General features: G+C 36.2%; 1 pseudogene; it reads left to right on the forward strand.

Annotated features, from left to right (window-relative positions):
• The first annotated feature begins 2,250 nt into the window (after nucleotides 1-2,250).
• Nucleotides 2,251-19,933, forward strand: LOC120226348 (annotated as a pseudogene).
• The last annotated feature ends 1,728 nt before the right edge of the window (nucleotides 19,934-21,661 follow it).

Here is a 21,661-nt window from a genome sequence, read left to right on the forward strand (position 1 = left end):
GGATATTGGCCTGTAGTTCTCTTTTTCTGCTGGATATCTGTCTGGTTTCAGAATCAAAGCAATGCTGGCTTCATAGAATGAGTCCAGAAGTTTTCCTTCGATTTCTATTTTTTTGAATAGCTTGAGAAGAATGGGTATTAATTTTGTTTTAAATGTCTGGTAGAATTCCCCAGGGAAGCCATCTGGCCCGGTGCTCTTATTTGTTGGGATATTCTTATTTTTTGATAACTATTCAATTTCTTCACTAGCTATGGGCCTATTCAGATTTTCTATCTCTTCCTGTGTGAATTTGGTAGTGAGTGTATATTGAGGAATTTGTCCCTTTCCTCTAAGTTATCCAGTTTGTCGGCATATAATTTTTCATCATATTCCCTGATAATTGCTTGTATTTCTGAGGGTTTGTTTGTAATAAGTCCATTTTCATTCATGGTTTTGTCCATTTGGGTGCTCTTTCTTTTCTTTTTGAGAAGCCCGGCTAGAGGTTTGTCAATTTTGTTTATTTTTTCAAGAAACCAACTCTTGGTTTCATTGATCTCTTCAACTGTTTTTTTTTAATTCTATATTGTGTATTTCTGCCCTGATTTTTATTATTTCTCTTCTCCTACTGGGTTTGGGGTACTCTTGTTGCTCTCCTTCTAGTTTCTTTAGGTGTGCTGTTAGATTTTGTACTTGCGCTTTTTCAATTTCTTGAAATAGGCCAGGAGGCCAATGTACTTTCCTCTTAGGACTGCCTTTGCTGCATCCTATAGAGTTTGGATTGTTGTATTTTCATTTTCATTTGTTTCCATATATTTTGTAATTTTTTCTCTACTTGCCTGATTGGCCCATTTGTTCTTTAGTAGGGTGTTCTTTAACCTCCATGTTTTTGTAGGTTTTCCAGACTTCTTCCTGTGGTTGATTTCAAGTTTCATAGCATTGTGATCTGAAAGTGTGCATGGTATGATCTCAATTCTTTTATATTTATTGGAGGGCTGCTTTATGTCCCAGTATGTGATCTATCTTGAAGAATGTTTCATGTGCACTTTGTGAAGAAAATGGATGCATGGTTAGCTTTTAATAGCATCATCATGATGACACACTTGTATAAAACATGTTTACTTGTTCTAATTGAAATCTTAGCCCTTTGGTATTTCAAATATCACCCCTGGGTTATTAGCAGTCCTCATTTTGGTCTCTTTGACCTCTGAGTACCCCCTCTGATAGCATCAAAATCTTGTATACTTTAGGAAAAGATCAAAATATTACAGGCTTGTTGTTATCGTTTTAAATTAAGACATGGAGCTGGCTGCACTAAGGAGCCACAACTTCTTTATAATATAATTGTAAAGAAAGGCTACCAATCCTAGGTTTCTAGTAACAGTGTGACTGTGAATGTGGTAGGGTCCCCTCCCTAAGAAAGGGGGAAAAAAAGAACATTTCAAGGCAACCTTGCTATTCCTGTATGTGATGACATCCCTCACGACCTTGTCACATGAGACCACATTAATTAGACTGTGTGTTTGTGTGTTACCATATACGGGAGACAAACCATATAAAAACCACACCAGTGTTTTTGGTACTAACCCAACTGAGAGTCGCTGGCTGGAATAATAAAGTTGCTTCCTGGAAAGAAAAGCCTCAGTGTCAAGACTCTCTGGGCGAGAATCTTGCTCCATGAAAATATATTTAATAACTGTATATTTTGGAGCGCCTTTGTAGCTCGGTTGGTTAAGCCTCAGACTTCAGCTCAGGTCATGATCTCACGGTTCGTGAGTCAAGCCCTGCAACAGTCTGTGCTGACATATCAGAGCCTGGAGCCTACTTCAGATTCTGTGTTTCCATCTCTCTCTGCCCCTTCTCTGATCGCAGTATGTCTCTACTTCTCTCTCTCTCAAAAATAAATAAACATTAAAAAATGTTTTTAAATGCTTATTTCCCTTTTTCTATAATGTTCTTTATCTCTGGCTTCCTGCAATTATTTTCAAGTTGTGCGATTCTGAAACTGTTATTTTGTCAGCTCCTTCTATAATCAACTATTTTGGGAAATAGGAATAGGACACTTCAGAGTCATCTGGAAGAACACCCAAGTATGTGAAACTCAGAGTTCTCAAATCGAAATGCATTTTTCCGTATGGCTAGTGACAGATAATAATGAAAAGCAAAAATATTTATATAAATGATGACTTGCAAGTTTTGGTTTGTACTTTCTACATATGACCTATTATTTAAATGTTTTCTTTCATACTTTGTGCCATTGTCCATATTGTCATTATGGACAATTTAATTGCTCACATGCAATGTCTCAGGCTTCCTGGAATAGATTCATGTAAGTGACCTCATGCTTGTGCTATCCAAATAACTTTACAAATGTCACAAGTTAAAAATAAGTTAAATTCAAAGTTACCAAGATTACTATAAACAGATAACTCCTACCCAGAAAGTATATAAAAGAAATCTTCTATGAACCGACTAAGACCTAAGTGAATGTAGTTCATTTACAGGAGGAAAAAAAGATCAGCTGATAAAGGACTGTCTGGCTGGTCTGATAGCCAAGCTTTTTTGAAGTCCACTTAAATCCTATTTGTATATACATTTTGTGTTCAAATATATATAAGATTTTTTATTAAGAGCATCAGGTTTTGGAAATATTACAATAATTACTCTTAAGCTATTTCCCCTGTAGCTCCATAAATGGAGCACACACACATAAAACCAAAAGCTAGCCCATAAATAGAAGTCCCCTGGGCATTGCCCCAAATTCCACAAATCCAGAATGCAGGAGAAGTCCTGCAGGAGCCAACAGGGTTTCAGTGCTTGTATTTGTTAAAAAGGAAAGATACAGAAGGGAAGACTATATAACATTCTACTGAATTTCTCTCCAATAATTCATCTGTATTTTTCAGGCAACAGAAATATGGAAGACACAGACACATTTTTAGTCAAATTTAAAGGATATTATTTTGGAGTTTATGAATTTGATGTTGGCTTTATAGAACATTTAAATGATTTTGAAATCAGAGATGATGATGTCTGCATAATCACATACCCCAAATCTGGTGAGTCTTGTATTCCAATAGCTAATGTAATTAATGAAATGACACTTCTATAATATGGGAGCACTATTTTTTTAGGAGCATATTCTATATGTATATATAGTTAATCTACTGAATATTATGAAGTTAACTGAATTAAGTATATTATGAAATAAGGTGTTTTAGAATGTAGTTATAAGTAATTTCTCATGGTGGTAAGGGAAATGGGCATAATGAGGAAGAAGACTGATGACACTCTATCAAACACTGAGTTGCTGAAATGGGCTGGGAAAGGGCACATGAATATTTGCCATTTAGGCAGCTTCTTGAGCCATATTTGAAGCTGTTTTTAATGACCAAGCACCTGAGAAGGAGGAAATTGAACTTATCCTAATTATGATCATTCCCCAAATATTTTGGGTCCTATTTTTTACACCATTCATATGTATGTGTGAAATATATACATACGTGTGTGTGTGTGTGTGTGTGTGTGTGTGTGTGTCTACACACACATCTCTTTAAATTCTTTACCTGTGTTTTAATGGAATTGGGGAATGTTTTTGCTGCTGTGTTGTATGGGTTCTCTATATGGTTTGATATTATCTATCATGAGAAATATTACTTCCAAACAACATATTTATTCCATTCAATATGTTCCCTTTTCATTTTGTTGATGGATTCTTCTGCTGTACAGAAACTTTCCAGTTCGATATACTCCCACTTGCTTATTTTGTTTTTGCTGCATTTGCTTTTGGTCATGTCCCAAAATGTCATTGCCAACATGGATTTTGGGGGAACTACTCCCTTTGTTTTCTTATAGGAGTTTTGTTGGTTTAGGTCTTACATTCAATGTTTAATCCATTTTGAGTTAACTTTGTGTATGGTTTAAGAGAGTGCTTCACTTTCTTCTTTTGCCTATGGCAATCCAGTTTTCCCAACATCATTTATTGAAGAGCCTATCCTATATTTTTTGCTCCTTGATCAGAAATTAGTTGATTATATGTATTTAATTTGGGGCTTACTCCTTGGCTCCACTGATCTATGCATCTGTTTTTATGCCAATACCATAATGTTTTGATTACTATAAATTTGTAATATTATTTAACACTAATAAATGGATGCCTTTAGCTTTGCTCTATTTCTCTTTTTTTAAGGTTGTACCACTCATTAATTTTTTAAATGTTTTTTATTTATTTGAGAGAGAGAGAGAGAGAGAGAGAGAGCAAGCAGGGGAGGGTCAGAGAGAGAAGGAGACACAGAACCTGAAACAGGCTCCAGGCTCTGAGCTGGCTTTCAGCACAGAGCCTGACATGGGACTTGAACCCACGAACCATGAGATCATGACTTGAGCTGAAGTCGGATGCTTAACAGACTGAGCCACCCACGTGCCCCAACTTTGCTCTATTTCTAAAGATTGCTTTGGCTATGCAGGGTCCTGTATGGTGCAAACAAATTTTATGGTTATTTGTTTTATTTCTGTGAAAAATGTATAAAATTTTTGATAAAGATTCCATTGAATCTGCTGACTACTTTGTGTACTATGGGGTGTTAACAATATTAGTTCTTCCAACACATGAACAGGAAATATCTTTCTGTATATTTGTATTTTTTTTCAGTTTCTTCTATCAATACCTTATAATATTCAATGTGAAAGTCTTCTACCTCCATCAGTAAATTTATTCCTATATATTTTATCCTTTTTGATGCTATCATAAATGGGATTGTTTTCTTAATTTTTCTTTCTGATAGTTTATTGTTAGCATATAGAAATACAAGTTAAATTTGCATACTGATTTCATATCTTGCAAGTTCACTGAATTCAAATTATTAGTTCTAATAGAATTTCTGGTGGGATGTTTAGGGCTTTTGATATATAATATCATCTACAAGTAAGGACAGTTTTACTTCTTCCTTTGCAACCTAGATATCTTTTATTTCTCTTTCTTGTCTAAATGCTCTGGCTAGGATTTCCAATAAACCTAGTGAGAAGTGTCTGATCTTGGTCATGACTTTAGATGTTCTGATCATGATCTTGGAAAACTGAAATGTCTACTATTGGGAATAATGTTACCTATAATCTTGTCATAGACGGCATATGATATATTGAGTTATGTTCCTTCTGTATTGTGTTGAGAATTTTTATAATGAACAAAATTCAATTCTGTCAATTTTTTCTGTATTTATTGAAATAATAATATAGTTTTTATGCTTCATTTCATTAATGAATTATCAAACTATTTGATTTGTGGATGTTGAATCATCCTTGCATCCTGGAATGAATTGTATTTGATCATGGTGTATGATTCTTTTAATGTGTTATTGAATTCAATTTGCTAATATTTTATAGAGGATTTTTGCATCTATATTAACCAGAAGTAATGGCTTATAACGTTCTTTTCTTGTAGTATCCTTTTCTGGTACTTATATGGATAATGCTAGCCTTGCTTAATAGACTGAGCCACCCAAGCACCCTGATACTTTGTGTTTTTAATGTCTTTGGGTTGCTTAACTGTTTTTATGAAATTATGACTTCTGATCGGTTATAATATCCATTTTTAAAGTTAAATCTCATATTCCTTCAATGCAAAAAATATTGAAGAAATAACTTCTATGGGCCAAGTACTTGTGCTTTATGCTGTGGAGATGTATAAATAAGAATTATGTGAACCATACACTAAAGGATGAGAGAAATAGAACCTAAATTTTCACAGATGATTTGAAAATATCTTAGTAAGGTTTTTCTATTGTTATAATTGAGACATCTTCACATATATTAGCTTGTTGAGGTAGGGACAGGAGAATATTGTTGGTTTCTGCCTGAGAGAGTAAGAAGAGGTACCATGTGATGTGTGTCTTAAGGAGTAATTGATAGTCACTAAGCCAATCGTGAAGGGAGAGGCATTGCAGAAGAGAAATACAGAATACAAAAAGGGCTGAATATATACAAGACATGGTTAGGAAACTGTAAACTAACAGGTTTCCTCCAATTGGAAGGTATTAGGGTACAAATATGACATTATGAAAGCATCAGAAATAATAAATACTTCCTTTTTTGCAGATTATTTACATCTACAGAAACCCTAAGGATGTTATGTGCTCATATTTTCACTTTTCAAAGAATGTGAGACTATCAGTTACAACTACCTTTGAGGAATTCATGAAACGATTTCTAGAAGGAGAAGGTAACTGAACTTTCATAAAATAAGTACTAAGTTTTGTGTCATGTGGTGAGTTTTTAAGCTCTGGCAGAGAGAAAGAGGATGATGAAATACAGTAGAATGGGAATCAGTAATCAACGTATCAAGCCAATTGGTAGCATTGTCTTAGGTGACAGTGTCCAGCCATTGTACAAATATCACTAACTCTCTCTACCTCTCAGCAGAGTGTCAAGATTACAGTCATATCAACAGAGAATAATTACATTTAACCAGGGAAAGATTATTTCACTAGGACACAGATTTCTGTTCTAGCTTAGTGAGAAGTAGCTTAGTTTAGATCATAGGTTTGGAGCATTGCACATCATATTTCAGTGGGCCCTTTAAAAAAGGAATTCTTTTAAAGATATTTTAGTATATTTTTATTCATTATTTAAATAATTTCAGCACTCAACATGGGGCTTGAACTCACAACTCTGAACTCAAAGGTTGTATGTTCTATCGATCAAGTAAAACATGCTCACCACATTCTTATCTGAGAAGCCAGTGTAGCTATTTGATCAGGAGCAAGGCTTGCAGAAGTAAACATGATGATCTGGAACAGACCTACAATTATTCTCCAATGCACTGTTTCAGAGCTGAAGTGACTCCTGAGAGATCTCATTTTCCTTGCAGTGTGGAAATACTTTTATGTGCCTTTGGGGATAGTGGGAAAAATGAGAAGGAGAGGATTCATTCCTCCTTTTTCTTTTCAGTTTTTCTAACCTCATGGCAAGATTATTTTCTGTTTATATGAAATGCATATTTAAGTGACTAATTTCTCCTTGCATTCTTGTAATTGTTTCCTGGTGGAATCTGGATGATTCTCCCATAACCAGGTGCTAGGAGAAATCTGGAATCTAGCAGCACACTCCCTTTTCTTCTTTGTTACTAAAGGTTCCTGCATCTACTAAGACTGTAGCTTCTTTTCAATGTGTTCAACATATTTACCAAATGATGTTCTGTTCTTCCCACAGTGGTAGGAAGCCTTTGGTTTGACCACATCAAAGGTTAGTATGAGCACAAAAGCCTCTTCAACATTCATTTCGTGATGTAGGAGGAGATGAAGAAGGTGAGAAACGTGACATTAGTGACTTCACCAAAGGTGTAAGCCAGTCTGACCGAATGAATTGATTATTCATGCCTAGAACACCCAAATGATGATATCAAATGTGGGATCTCAAAGGATTGTGACCAGGAGACATTTTTCCTGTATCACTTCTGTGCTTTCTTTACCAGGTTTTCATTTAGAACTAACACTGGGGGTTTCTTTTCAAAATTTCTGTGTGTTAAGAAATATCTGTTTATGTGTGTTGGTGTGAGTGATTTGATTATTTGGAGTCGGATTATTGGTATCTCTTTTATGGATTGTTATAGCTATTTTCTTTAATTTTTAAATTACACTAACATTGTAGATGCATGTTCCTCACTCGGGGGTGCATTTCTTGGGAACTTTAATCTTGTCTGCATTGTGTATAATGAAGGCATGCAGGAAAAATTAGATGAAAATACCTGTCTATGACCAGAAGGAATTGAGCTCCCAGTACAGTCAACTATATGTGCCTGAAAAGAGAACTTTTATTATTTATTGACTAAAACCCAGAACTAGGCTACCCTGATACTGGGTGTATACCTCATGCATGTTGAGAATATCCCAGGATTTTCTGTGTTTCCTTTGTACAATATTTGGTGTGGCAATGATGTTTCCCTCCTAGTAACAGAGCAGTTTTTGTAGCTCCAAAGTCATGTCCTCACATGATAGATTACATGGCAGACAGAGTGTGAACTAGGAGAAAAGTGGCGTTCTTGCCTTGCCTTGTTCCTACCTTTGCTCATGAGGAAAATCACTCTCAGAAACTTCTATTTGACTTTCTCTTTCAGTTGCAATATGAAAATTGGGCCATGTGACCACCTTAAACTAATGTCTTGTAGAGGGCAATGGGATTGTTATAAGGAACTTGGATTAATAAGGATCACTATGGAATGAGGCTGGGCCCTACTGCCAGAACACCACCAGACTTCTTTTAGCATGAAAGAAGAAAAAGAGCTAAAAGCAACCCTAAAGGCTACCACCTGCTGAATACTTGTCACTAGCTTCTGTTACCCCTGCCCCAGGGCATATACCAAATCTTACCCCTGCCCCAGGGCATATACCAAATCTAGACTCTTCGGTTGAGTGCATATCACCTACGAAATAGAGATTCAAGTATCTGGCCAGCCTTGCAAACTTCCTACACAGTATGGCCCTTCTATCCCATCCCAGACCTGTTCCCATACAGCTCTAGGGAAAATCAAATTCTAATACTCCTGTGACCTGAGATATCACATCTTCCATGCAACCACAATTTTGCAGATATTTTTTTTCTGGTTTAAATAGCATACTTTCGGGGTGCCTGGGTGGCTCAGTCGGTTGGACATCGGCTTCGGCTCTGGTCACGATCTTGCAGTTCATGGGTTTGAACCCCGTGTCGGTTGCTGTGCTGACAGCCAGCTTCTGTGTCTCCCTCGCTCTCTGCCCCTCCCCTGCTCATGCTCTGTCTCTCTCTGTCTCAAAAATAAACTGTAAAAAAAATTAAATAGCATAATTTCAGTTTGTCTATCAAAAAAAGTCCCATTTTTAGTTTAATTTCCAGAACAAATTTCTAATCTTTGTTGAAACTTTCTCTGAATTCTGTAACACAATTACTTTCTGCCAGCAAGTCCTTGTACTGAATTCCCAGAACTGATCCCCTGTGGTGCCTCTGTTCATGGGCACCATAATTTAGGGCAGCATCTGACATAAAGTAGCTATTCAACAAATACTTGCCCACTTAACACAAATAAAATGAAATGTGAGTGTTCCTAAAATTGACCCAGATGTACTCTAAAACAGCGGACAAGTGAGGAATTAATTTATCAAGAGGAATAAGCAAGTAGCTTCTCATGGTCCCACTCCATTATTCTAAGTATCCTAATAATAACTCCTATAATGATATTTAGCTGTGACTTTTGTGTATTTCTTCTTCTTTATAATGTGCATCATTTATCATACTATGATTTATTTCAGGATCTCAGAGGTTCTGTGTTAGATGTGTGCAAATTTTTGGGAAAGAATTGAGTGAAGAGGACATGGATATCATTGTGAGTCAGACCACGTTTGAAAACATGAAGAATGATCCATGGGCCAATTATGACAATATACTCAAAGTCAAATTTGGTGTGCAAGAAAAAGGTCATTTCCTTCACAAAGGTGATGTTGAACAATAAATGACTGGCTATCTTACACTGTGATACAAATGTACCAAAGTGTAGCTTCTAAGCTTCTTGGCTGACTTTCCTGATATGGAGGTGCCGTGGCCCTGTTCCTTTCCCTACACAGTTGATTTTCCATGATTTCTTCTTGGTGCTCTTCAAGAGACTATATCATTTGGTCCCAGAATGTGTCTGATGAATAACCTAAAGTTACAAGGCCTTTTCCTTGGCCCCTGGAAATCTACCAATGCCTAGCACCATTTCTGCCACAAAAGGGATGTTCATTTAGTGTTAGGCTGTTTTCCCCCAGTACAATGGGCTCAGCATGTGATCACGAGTTAATGGTGGGGCTGTTGACCCTCACTGGCTGTTCTTCCATCTCTGTGATTTATTCTAAACCTCATCCAGGACTGAATTAGCAACATATAGTCACTATTCTTTTGTTATTGGGCAGGACTAGCATGTGTACTCTAGTAAGCCAGAATCTTCCATCATAAAAATCTATAGCAATATCTCTTTTATCTCAATATCATACCTCTGGTGAGTGTGTTTTTAAAACAATAATTCCTTCATATAAGTAATAAATGTGAGCATGTTAGAATATTTTTATTATTTTATAAAATTATACTAAGTTAAAATGTATGATCTTCTGACTTAGCCATCTGTGACCTGTTTCAATTTGCTAGGACGCCTCACTTTCTGATCAGGGGAGGATTCCTCTCTTTGTGTTGCAATATAATTATGCAACAGTTTTACCTTAAGTTCAGAAATTCCAAAGCCTTGAGCCACAAAGGAGACCTTAACATGTGATTGATTTGGCATCTTAAAATAGAAGCCTTGTCATTTATAAAAAACTACTTATGGTCTTTTTCATATTTAAGATTTTAATTCTTAGGTAACCGAATGAGTCAACTTTTCATTTTATGGGTTCTAGGGTTTGTGTCCAACTAAGAGTGTTGCTATCACAAGTATTTTCATGTATTCATAAATAATTTCTTTATTTAATCTTAATATTTATCTTGTGTTGTTAGATACCTGTCAATTTTTTTCCCTAACAGATAACCAAGTGGCCCAAGATCATTTATTAAATTTCCATCATTTCCTACTGATTAAAGTAGACATTATCTTGTTCTACAACATTGTATGTACATAAATTTTCTTACATAAAATGACATATTTTCTGTTGATATAATTTTCTTTTTTATAACAAGGCCATAATTTCTACCATAGATTAATAAACTTTCATGATGTCTTGTGTTGGAATTCTGCTCAGTGTTGCTTTATTCTTAAAATGTCACATACAAACTGACATCACCACTAGTTGAGGGTTCCCATTCAGAGATATCTATACTCACAACTTATTTGTGTTTTCTTTCCAGTCATTTGGTAAAGATACATGGTCCTTATATCAACTTTGCTTATTTCCTGTGAAGATTATCCTAAGCCAGCATAGATGGTATCTGTAGATACTGGAAGGAGAATATTTTTGAGTTAAATTTTCTAACTGCTCTCCGTTTCTCATGGATTTTTGCCTCCTCAGGCATCCACTGGGTTTCTTGTAGTAAGGCTGACTGATTGGAAGTCTTTAGGGGTGTGGATGCTGACATCCATCAGATTCTGTAGACCCTCTTGGGTATCTTTGTGTGTCTGTGTGTCTGTGCCCAACTCGAGGCTGCTGGCTGCATCAGTGTCTTTATTTCCATTTGCTCATTGCTCCGTTCATCTTTCTTAAGTAACATATATAATTTCCTTCCTATGCTGCAGCTTTAAGAAAGGTTATAAAGGGCCCTGATCCTTCTATTAGGAGAGGATTTCACACCCCCAGTAGTCCACTACTGCTGCATTGTTTCCTACTTTTCTGAGCTCCTTTCTTCCAAGAGCTTGTAAATTCCACAGCTATGGGCTTAGGTGATGTATGCCTGTAGAGAAACATTTCTTTTCTGCTCCTTTCTCCTTATAACTTCTCAAAAAAGGTTTATGTGTGGTAGCAGGAAGGAACTATTGTGCTTAAAAATATATATTTGTATATAGGCACCTTCTGTGAACACGATACCAACTTTAGAATTACATATGCATTATTTCCTTTGTTTTTAAGAAAATCCTTATAAGGCAGGTCGTGTTTCATAACTGAGAAAACAAGAGGTGAAGAGAGGAAATGAAATTTACCTTGGGCAAATATATAGTGTTAGCATTTTCATTCAAACTTGCTCTGTCTGACACTAGAAATAAATATTATTATTCATTTAATATTCTTTTTTAAGCATTTAGTGTCCAATTATGGATTGAGTTGGGTGAAATGAGTTTTCAGTGTAACAAGACTCAAGTCTTTCTGATTCATTCCCTTTCCACTGAGAGACCAGAAGGTATGTTTCTTCTTAGCCCTTAGAAATGGAAGTATTTAGCCCTTCTCTTTACCTCTTCTCTTTAGTGGTATGAATTTTAGTTCCTTCTTCTCCTGCTCTAAAGTTTCAAAATCTGACCTGAGCCCATACGTGGCAAATGCTCTGAGGAAAGTCCACCAGGATACTCCACCTAAAAAAGGTTCCTCCCATCCTGGAACTTTAATTGAGCTAGTGCTTTCTGTTTCCAGAGATCTGAGGTCTTTAACAATAAAACTTTTGTATTTTAGTTGTGCTTTTAAACTAATTTTAGCCGTTGTGCATTGGCTTTTTCTAACCTACTCCATCATACCTACTCAGGAGAAGAATTCTTATTCAGGAGAAGAATTCACAAGGATTTGACCAGTTTTTGGCGGCTTTCTGCCAATTATGAGGAGTTTGGGTTTTTTAGTCTTTCAGTGTTAGCAGAAAAGTCAAGCGACACTTTGTGGTAGGAATTTCACTGTTTGTACTTTTACCCTCACATGCATCTGAGGGTACACCAGGATCTGAAGTGAATTAAGTTGTCCTACTCTAAGTCCTCATTCATGGCACAGATTTTGTTCCAGTGATTCCTGATGTCAGGACATACTATGGCGTATAAACCGTTCCTCTGAACCACTTCTCCTGGATACGTTCCATTTCTCTTAACATGAAACCTCCTTACTCATTTTGTTATTGAACCGTCATGTACAAGGAAGAGAGATGAACGTACCAACCTCAATGCATCAGTGGGAAAACTGATAGGTAATCTGCAAACAAATATCATTAAATCGCAGTGAATTAACAAGTTTAATTATTTCACAATATACATAAATGCTTCTGCATCCATGAATAACACATTTCTACACCTTTTTACATAGATTCATCTCATTTTATCTTTCCCAAATGATTATCCCTGAATTGTAGCAAAGGAGTTATTTGAAACAGAATACACATTCCCTGTGACAGTAGTTTACGATCATCACTATATATAAATATTCTGGTTCGTGTGTGAAAATAAAAATTTCAAGTCCCCACTCTATTGAAATTCAGATTTTGCAGATTTTCAGGAAGGTCCAGAAGTCTAAGATTTGTGGGTAGTCTGAAACCAAACTTTAAGTGATGTCCATCCATGGATTCCATGTATTGATTCCAGGAGTAATGTGGTGTGTGTGTGTGTGTGTGTGTGTGTGTGTGTGACTTGTCTCTATCTTTCTATTAAATCACTCTCACAGTTAGCTTTTAAAAATTTAACCAATGATCTGTCAACAATTTCTCAAATGAATCACTAAAATACTCTGATCTTCTTATCTAGGATAATCTGAAATAGTTTTTGATAGCTCCAATAATGGAAGACTGTTACTAGGTTGAACTTAAAAATGTGTTGTTTTTATGGCAGATGTGTTGCGTATATTTATACTGATTTCCAGAAAATGATTAGATTTCTGGCCATAAAAAATATTTGTGCTTAAGTATGATGTGCATTTTAGTATCTCAACAGTAGCTAAGTATATACAGTTTTCACAGAAAATCTGTGTGACTCTCTAAGTGAAATAAATCAACATTGAAACTCCAGAATGCCAAAATTATTTCTTTTACAGATTAATGGTTGCAAGTGTGTTCACTTTATAGATTCATTGTGATGTACATATATTGTTCATGAATATTGATAATCTATTTCTCTTGAAAATAAAATTAATTTTATTTAAAAATTTTTAATGTTTTATTTCTGAGAGAGAGAGAGAGAGAGAGAGAGCTGTGAGTGGGGGAGGGTCAGAGAGAAAGAGAGAGGGAGATACAGAATCTGAAGCAGGCTCCAGGCTCTGAGCTAGCTGTCAGCACAGAGCCTGACGCGGGGCTCGAACCCACGAACTGTGAGATCATGACCTGAGCATAAGTCGGACGCTCAACCAACTGAGCCGCACAGGCGCCCCAGAAAATAATAAATTTAATTTTAAAGACCAGAGAGAACATGTAGAGTGACAAAGGTGGATTTTTCTCATATACTCAAGGTTCAGCAGTAAAATCCTGAAACTGTTCATCTATGCGTCTGGAGTCTGTGGCATTTATGCACAGGGTTTGCTGTCTGCCTTTCAGGAAACCAAGCAAGTCCATTTCCAATGTTCGCTTTCATGAGTTCCTAAGTGAGACAAACTGTACTTGGATTCTCAGACATTCTGATGGGGAACCAAGCATCACAGTGGGTTAAATAAGATCCAGAGAATGTACCAGTGCCCAGGTTGTTCTTACACATTGGGAAAAATAAGTGAACAGAAGATTCAATTCTCTACTGACAGCATCAGATCATCTAAAGATGTTGCGGTAACTGGCCAATTAGTCACTACTCCCATATTTGTGTTCTGCCCAATTTTTCCTCATTTGTTTACAGCTGATTAACTTTCAAAATTTAAAAAAAAAGTTTATTTAATTATTTTGAGAAAGAGAGAGAGTGTGTGAGTAAACAGGGGAGAGGAAGTGAGAGAGAGAGAGGGAGACAGAGAAACCCAAGCAACCTCTAAACTATCAGTGCAGAGCCTGATGCAGGACTCAGTCTCAAGAACAGCTAGAACATGATCTTAACTGAGTCACATTCTTAGAAGAGTGAGTGACCAGATGGCCAGGGTTTCTTTCTGTTTGCTGGATCATCTTTTTGTTCATTTTCTTTGCTTCTGTTTATACATATATTATTTTTTCTTTCTTTCTTTCTTTCTTTCTTTCTTTCTTTCTTTCTTTCTTTCTTTCTTTCTTTCTTTCTACTTCTTGGATACAGAAAAAGTGTATTTCTTATTTTTTTTCTATTTTATTTTCTTTTATTACTTAAAATTATTTTTAAGGGTTAACATGCCAGAGTAGAAAAGTGAGAGACTCTAAGTTCATGATAACATGATGATGAGTTATCCTAATGTGCTCCACTCATATCTTGGCCTTGTTGTTTTGTGAGAAATGTTAGGAAACTGTAAAGTTAAACTAACAGACCTCATCCAATTGAAAGGCATTAGGATAAAAATATGACAGCATGAAAGCATCAGAAATAATATATACTTGCTTTCTTTGCAGATTATTTACATATACAGAAACCCTAAGGATGTCATTTGCTCATGTTTTCACTTTTCAAAGACTCTGATGTTCCCTATTACAAGTACCTTTGAGGGATTCATTAAACAATTTCTAGGAGGAAAAGGCAACTAAAATTTATTAAAAAGGCAATAAATTTGGTGTCCTGTGGTGAATTTGGCAGAGGAAAAGAGGATGCTGAAAGAGAATAGAATGGAGATCAGTTATCAATGTATCAAGCCAGATGGTAGTATTGTCTTGGATAACCAAGTTCAGCCACTGTTACAAATATTGCTTACTTTCTCTCCTCTCAGGAGTGTCAAGATTACAGCCATACCATACTATACATAGAATCCTTACATCTAAATGTGGAAAGATTGTTTCAGTAGCACACAGATTTCTGTTCTAGCTCAGTGAGAAGCATCTCAGTTTAGATCACCATTTGGAGCTTTGCACTGTACATTGCAGAGAGTACCACCCAGGAGCTTCTATTTGACAAAGTTCTGTTCCACAAACTTTTCATTTTAATATATTTTTATTCATTTTAAGTAATCTCTACACCAACATGAGGCTCAAACTAACAACCCTGGGGTCAAGAGTTATGTGCTCTATCCATTGAGCCAACCTGGTGCCCCTCACATTATCTGAGGAGCCAGTGTAGCCTACTGAGCAGGAGCAAGGCCTGAAGAGGTAGACATGATGATCTGGAAAAGGAGAGCTACTATTAGTCTCTAATTCACTGTGCAGAGCTTATGTGACTCATTAGAGAGCCTTCATATTCCATACAGTGTAAATACCTTTACTTGCCTTTGGAGGTAGTGGGAGAATTGAGAAGGAGAGGATCATTTCCTCCTTTTTTCTTTTTCAGATTTTCTAACTCCACAGAATGGTGACTTTCTGTCTCTATGAAATGCATTTTTAAGAGATTAATTTTGCCTTGAATTCATGTAATTGTTTTCTGGTGGAAGCTGAATGGCTCTCCCATAACTAAGTGCTAGGGGGAAATCTGGAATCTAGCGGCACACTTCCTTTAATGTCTTTGGTACTAAAGTTTCCTGCATCACCTAAGAGTGTAGCAGTTTTTCAGTGTGTTCATCATATTTATTTAATGATGTATCTGTTCTTCCCACGGTGTTAGAAAGCCTTTGGTTTGACAACATCAAAGATTGGTATGAGCATAAAAGCCTCTTTAAATATTCAGTTTGTGATGTATGAAGAGATGAAGAAGGTAAGAAACATGGCATTAGTGACTCCACAGAAGCTATAAGCCAGCCTGGCTGAATGAATTGCTTATTCATGCCCAGAGCACCCAAAGAATGATATCAAATTTGAGATATCAGATTTAGTGTATCACATGTTTTTCATGTATCACTTCGCTTTGTTTACCAGGTTTTCATTCATAATTCCTACTGGAGCTTTCTTTTTAAAACTTGTCTCTGTGTTAAGAATTGCCTGTGTATGTATGTAGTGTGAATATGTTTGATTTTGATTCAGATTATTTATTTCTCTTTTATAGTTTGTTAAATCATTTTCTACATTTTTTAATTCCAGTAATATTTTAGATGTTGTGTTCCTCACTCTGAGGTGAAGTTCATGGGAACATTAATCATGTCCTTATTGTGTAGGGTTAAGCATTGCAAGAAAAAAATAGATGAGAATATCTGTGTATGATTAGAAAGAATTCAGCTCCCAGTACAGTCAAGTGTAAGTGGCTTAAAATAGAACTTCTACTGCTTGTTGACTGAATCCCAGAGGCAGGCTATCCTGATGTTTGGTGTGCAACTCAACATGTGGAGATTGTCACAGGATTTTCTGTGTTTCCTTTGTATCATATATGGTGTGTCCATGATGTTCCCCTCATAGAAGGAGGATGATTACTGTAACTCCAACATCATGTGCTCACGTAATAGCTTGTATGGCAGACCTAGAGGGAGCTGGAAGAAAAGGGGTGTTCCTGCCTTGCTTTGTTCCCATTTTCTCCATGAGGAAAACTACTTTCAGAAACTCCTGTTTGAGTTCCTCTTTCTGTTTCTATGCCAAAACTGGGTCAAGTGACCAGCCTAGACTAAACACTTGTAGAGGACAACGGGATGCCATGAGGATCTGGGATCAGTTAGGATCATACTGGAACTGGGCTGGGCACCGCTGTAAGAATACCACCAGGGATCTCTTAGAAGGGAAGAAGAGAAAGAGATGAAGGTCAGGCGGCCCTAAAGCTGCAACCTCCTGAGAATTTGTCACTAGCTTCTGTTACACCTACCCAGCTCATGACACCAAGTCTAGATTCTCTGGTTGAGTCCATTTCACCTATGAAATAGAGAGTTAAGTATCTGGATGGTCTTGCAAACTTCCTCACAGTTTGGCCCTTCTATTGGCTCCAGCTTTATCTTATGTCTTTCTCATCAAGGACCTGTTCCCATATAGCTCCAGGGAAACTCAACTTCTAATACTCTTGTGACTAAGGAGGTTTCACTCCTTCTGCACAACCACAATTTTGAAGATGTCCTTTCATTTGTCTAGACACCATATCTTCAGTTTGTCTATCTAAAAAATTTCTGTTTTTGGTTTTATTTTTAGAACAAATTTCTCATCTTTGTTGAAATTTTCTCTGAACAATGTTACACAATTACTCTCTGACCATAGTTCCTACTACTGAATTCCCAGTACTGACTCCTCATTGTGCCTCTGATCACTTGCACCATCATGCAGGACAGTGTCTGATATATCATAGCTACTCCCCAAATACTTGCTGAGTTCACACACACACACAGAAAGAATCATGAATGTTTCTAAAATGAACCTGAATGTCCTCTAAAACAGTGGACAAGTGAAGGATTAATTTACCAAGAAAGAATAAGCAAGTTACTTTTCATTTCATGGCTGACTCCAATATTCTAAGCAAACTAAAAACCTAATTTTTTCCCTCAAATAATGATATTTAGCTGTGACTTTTGTGTAAGTCTTCTTTCTTATAATGTGCATCATTTATCATACTATGATTTATTTCAGGATCTCAGAGGTTCTGTGTTAAATGTGTGCAAATTTTTGCGGAAAGAATTGAGCGAGGAGAACATGGATGCCATTGTGAGATAGGCTGTTTGAAAACATGAAGAATAGTCACAGGCCAATGATGACAATATACTCAAAGTCAAATTTGGGATACAAGATAAAGGTCATTTCCTTAGCAAAGGCTAGTTTGAATGGTAAATGACTATCTTGCACTGTGGTACAAACGGATCTAAGTGTAACTTCTAAGCAAGTCTGACTTTCCTAACATGGAGACCTCACGGTTTTGTTTTCTCTCCAGACAAATAATTTTTCATGATTTTTTTCTTGGTGCTCTCCAGAGTCTATAATATTTGGTTCCTGAATGTATCTGATGAATAACCTAAAGTCACAAGGCCTTCTCCAGGGCTGCTAGGAATCTACCAATGCCTAACACAATGTCTCTCACATAACGGATGTTCATTTAGTGTTAGACTGTTCCCCCACAGTAGCATGGGCTAAGCAGGTGATGATGAGGTAATAGTGGGGCTGTAGGCCATCACTGGCTGTTCTTCCATCTTTGTGGTTTATCCTAAACCTCCCCAAGGCTGAATTAACAATATACATTTGCCTTTCTATTGTTTTTGGACAGGGATCTCATGTGTCCTCTAGTAAGAATATCCAGAATGTTAGAAATTTAAAATGTATAGGAATATTTCCTTTATGTCAATATCTCATACCTCTGGTGAGTGAGTTTTTAAATTAATGACTCCTTCATATAACTAACAAATTTGAACATGTTAGAATATTTTTATTATTTTATAAAATCATTCTAAATCTTACTACATGGAAAATCTATAACACAGAATTATAGAGATAACTTTTACACTTAATCATAGGGTCCTATGCCTCTATGTCAAGTAGCAATAAATAGTGACTTTGATTTCTCTATGTTAGTATATTTTTCACTTAATCTCTTTGTATATCTTTAACCATTTAATTCAAAGTTGTGAAACACTGGTAACTTGGAGCCAACCTGAACTGGCAACAGCCTTTTCTTTAACCTCAGTACATCCTATCATGGTGTAGACGCTATGACCCTTTCAAATGCCATAACTATGGCACTTCAATTTGTATTTCTTTGAAAAAAAATTTTCTGTGTTTATGCATATTTTACACACCTGAAAATAAGAGACTGAAATGGCTAAGGAGACATATAGGAGGAGTGAAATTTCCTTGTGGAGGTGAACCACATTCCAATATTTCTTATGCACATAAACACACTTTTCTCCTAGATGTTATGAAGTGGAACATAATTTGCACTGGCTTTGCCATTCCTGCACAGTTTGGATTTGTGTTTTCAGTTTAATTAGTATTTCAGTTTGGTTCAGTTATTCCTTTATACTTCAGAGTGATTTTACAATCAGTGTTTTTTGCTTCTCCTTCTAGCAACATCTATTTGTTTTCCCAGCTCTGTGTCTATAATTTTAAAATAAGACTGTTGTAAACCTAAAGAGGGTAAAGATTGAACAATTACAAGTGAGCCATTACAAACTGTATGAACACATGCTATATTTTAAAAATCTCTCTGAGAGTCCAGGTCCTCATGAGTAAATATTGCTTAATGATATATGAGTTTTGACATTTTTAAAGGACATCTGTAAACTAAAATAGTCTATGCTAGCCTGGAACAGAATAGTACACAAGTTGCAGGAGTTTTCTTCTTTTCCAGGTGGCTGACAGCTGAGTTGTACAGCCAATTACTTAAATTACATCATAATTGCCATGATGAATTTGTTTATCTATTTGCCATAAGGTGGGAGAGTGAAGATTCATGGCTATGCACAGGAACAACCAGATCTTAGTGGGGAGGAAAATGAAAGTCCAAAGACTAGTGCTTCTCCCAACACTAGAGCTTTACAATCCCTCTTTCTGGACTATTCATTGAAGCGATTTCTTTGCAGTTCTTCACAGGTACTATTGGAGATTGGAAAAAATCACATGACTGTTGAGCAGAATGAAAAGTTTGACAAGATTTTCCAAAGGGAGATGAAAGATTTTTCCCTTGAAGTTCATGTGGGATAAGAATGAGGAATAGAATTCTCAGTGATGCAAACTATTTTACGAAAGCACTTTCAGAAGAAAATATATTCATCTTTCATTGTCATTGGCTTATTGTCGGAAAGCCTCAGTGATTAATAAATATTAATATGCCCCTTTTACATCATTTACCATGTCGCCTGTTTTCCATTTGCTGGGATACCTCAGTTTCTGACCAGGAGAGGATTCCTTTTTTGTTTTGCAATATAATAGAATAGTTTTTATATATTTTACTTTCAGAAATTTGACAGTCTTGAGCAGCAAAGGTCTTAAGATGTGACTGATTTTCCGTCTTCAACTAGAAACCTTGGGGCACATGTGTGGCTCAGTTGGTTAAGCGTCTGACTTTGGCTCAGGTCATGATTGTGTGTTTGAACCCTGCGTGAGGCTCGTGCTGTCAGCATAGAACCTGCTTTGGAACCTCTGTCCCCTCTCTCCCTGCTCCTCCCCCCCTCTCAAAAATAAATGAACATTTAAAAAGTTAGAAGGGGTGCCTGGGTGGCTCAGTGGTTAAGCGGCCACGGCCGACATAGGCTCAGGTCCTGATCTCACAAATCCTGAATTTGAGCCCCTCATCAGGCTCTGTGTTGACAGTTCAGAGCCTGAAGCCTGCTTCAGATTCTGTGTTTCCTTTTCTCTCTCTGCCCCTCCCCAACTCACACTGTCTCTCTCTCTCTCTCTCTTTCTCTTTCTCTCTCAAGGAAAAAAAATTAGAAGCCTGTCTTTATAAAAAAGTACATAAGTTCTTTCTTCACATTTGAGATTTTAATATTTAGGTAATCAAATGAGTCAAGTTTTCATTTTTTTATTACACATTTAATTAATTTTTTAATTTACATACAAGTTAGTTAGCATATAGTTCAATAATAATTTCAGGATTAAATTCCTTAATGCTCCTTGCCCATTTAGTCCATCCCTCCTCCCACAACCCCTCCAGCAACACTCTGTTTATTCTCTATATTTAAGTCTTTTATGTTTTGTCCCCCTCCCTGTTTTTATATTATTTTTGCTTCTCTTCCCTTATGTTAATCTGTTTTGTATCTTAAAGTCCTCACAAGAGTGAAGTCAGTCTTTCTCTGACTGACTAACTTCGTTTAGCATAATATTCTCTAGTTCCATCCAAGTAGTTGCAAAAGGCAAGATTCCATTCTTTTTGATTACCAACTAATACTCCATTGTGTGTGTGTATATATATTATATATATTTATATATAATATACATACACATACATATGTATATATAAGTATACGTATATAATATTATAAGTATATTATATTATATATAATATTATAATAAGTATATATATTATATATATAAGTATATATAAGTATATATATACGTATGTATGTGTATGTATATATATATATATATCACATATTTATCCATTCATCTGTCAATAGACATTTGAGCTGTTTCCGTACTTTGGCTATTTCCAATAGTGCTGCTATAAACATTGGGGTGCATGAGTCCCTTCAAAACAGCACACCTGTATCTCTTGGATAAATTTTTAGTAGTAGTAAAATTTTTAATTTTTTGAGGAACCTCCATACTGTTTTCCAGAGTGGCTGTACCACTTTGCATTCCCACCAGCAGTGCAAAAGAGATTCTCTTTCTCCACATCCTCACCAACATCTGTTATTGCCTGAGTTGTTAATTTTAGCCATTCTGACAGGTGTGAGGTGATATCTCATTGTGGTTTTGATTTGTATTTCCCTAATAATGAGTA

The sequence above is a fragment of the Hyaena hyaena genome, unplaced genomic scaffold (assembly GCF_003009895.1).
Source record: "Hyaena hyaena isolate Hyena2069 unplaced genomic scaffold, ASM300989v1 scaffold_1663, whole genome shotgun sequence".
NCBI classification, from domain to species: domain Eukaryota; kingdom Metazoa; phylum Chordata; class Mammalia; order Carnivora; family Hyaenidae; genus Hyaena; species Hyaena hyaena.